Source organism: Crocuta crocuta, unplaced genomic scaffold (genome assembly GCF_008692635.1).
Source record: "Crocuta crocuta isolate KB4526 unplaced genomic scaffold, BGI_CrCroc_1.0 scaffold306, whole genome shotgun sequence".
In the NCBI taxonomy this organism is placed as follows: Eukaryota; Metazoa; Chordata; class Mammalia; order Carnivora; family Hyaenidae; genus Crocuta; species Crocuta crocuta.
Window position 1 is genome coordinate 79,801 of NW_027529630.1, and position 1,728 is coordinate 81,528.

Below are 1,728 nucleotides of genomic sequence, written 5' to 3' on the forward strand. Positions count from 1 at the left end.
ACCTTAGGAGGAAAGCGCTCCATTTTTTCCCCATTGAGGATGATATTAGCATTGGTTTTCTTCATATGGCTTCTATGATCTTGAGATACAATCCTTCTATCCCTACTTTAAGGGATTTTGTCAAGAAAGGATGCTGTATTTTGTCAAATGCTTTTTCTGCATTTATTGAGAGGATCGTGTGGTTCTTGTCTTTTCTTTTATTGATGTGATGAATCACATTGATTTGCGGATATTGAACCAGCCCTGCATCCCAGATATAAATCCTACTTGGTCGTAGTGGATAACTTTTTTAAACGTACTGTTAGATCTGGTTGGCTAGTATCTTGTTGAGGATTTCTACATCCATGTTCATCAGGGAAATTAGTCTATAGTTCTCCTTTTTAGTGGAGTCTTTGGTTTTGAAATCAAGGTGATGCTGGCCTCCTAGAAAGAGTTTGTAAGTTTTCCTTGCATTCCTATTCTTTTGGAACAGATTAAAGAGAATCAGTGTTAACTCTTTTTTTTTTTTTAAATGTTTTATTTATTTCTAGGAGAGAGAGAGAGACAGCGTGAGCAGGGGAGGGTCAGAGAGAGAGGGAGTCACAGACTGAAACAGGCTCCAGGCTCTGAGCTGGCAGTCAGCACAGAGCCCGACGCGGGGCTCGAACCCACGAACCGTGAGATCATGACCTAAGCGAAAGTCGGACGCTTAACCGACTAAGCCACCCAGGCGCCCCTTGTGTTAACTCTTTAAATGTTTGGTAGAATTCCCCTGGAAAGCCATCTGTTTTTTGGAAGATTTTTTAATATATATCTGATGTCTTTACTGGTTATGGGTCTGTTCAAATTTTCTATTTCCTGCTTTAGTTTTGGTAGTTTGTTTCTAGGCATTTGTCCATTTCTTCCAGATTGCCCATTTTATTGGCATACAATTGCTCATTTGTTGTTTTTCTGCTGTGCTGGTTGTAATCTTTTATTCTTGGTTTTTTATTTTTCTTTTGGGGGTGTCCTTTTTTTGATCAAACTGGCTAGGGTTTTATCAATTTCGTTAATTATTTCAAAGAACCAGCTTTAAAAAATTTTTTTAATGTCTTTATTTCTGAGAGAGACCGCATGAGCAGGGGAGGGTCAGAGAGAGGGAGACACAGAATCCGAAACAGGCTCCAGGCTCTGAGCTAGCTGTCAGCACAGAGCCCGACGTGGGGTTCGAACCCACGAACCGTAAGATCACCTGAGCCGAAGTCAGACACTTAACCAACTGAGCCACCCAGGCGCCCCTGAAAGAACAAGCTTCTGGTTTCATTGATCTGTTCCGTGGTTTTGTTTTTGGTTTTGATAGAATCGATTTCTGCTCTAATCAGTATTTCCTGTCTTCTGCTGGTTTGGGGTTTTATTTGCTGTTTTTCCAGCTCTTTAAGGTTAGGTTGTATATCTGAGACCTTTCTTCCTCCTTTAGGAAGGCCTGGATTGCTATACATTTCCCTCTTATAACCTCCTTTGCTGCATCCCAGAGGTTTTGGGCTGTGGTTATCTATTCTGGAGAATGCTCCATGTCCACTGAAAAATGTGTATTCAGCTGCTTTAGGATGAAATGTTCTCAATAGATCTGTTTAAGTCCATCTGGTCCAGTGTGTCATTTAAAGGCATTATTTCCTTGTTGACTTTCTGTTTAGATGATCTGTCCATTATTATAAGTTGGATGTTGAAGTCCTCTACTACTATGGTATTATCATATCATAATAGGTTTCC

The 1,728-nt window shown here is 40.4% G+C and overlaps 1 non-coding gene across 1 annotated transcript; it reads right to left on the reverse strand.

Moving 5' to 3' along the window:
* Nucleotides 1–1,170: 1,170 nt before the first annotated feature.
* TRNAR-UCG (transfer RNA arginine (anticodon UCG)) lies at nt 1,171–1,252 on the reverse strand. Its single transcript has one exon. It is a non-coding gene; the product is annotated as a tRNA-Arg (tRNA).
* Between the last annotated feature and the right edge of the window lie 476 nt (nt 1,253–1,728).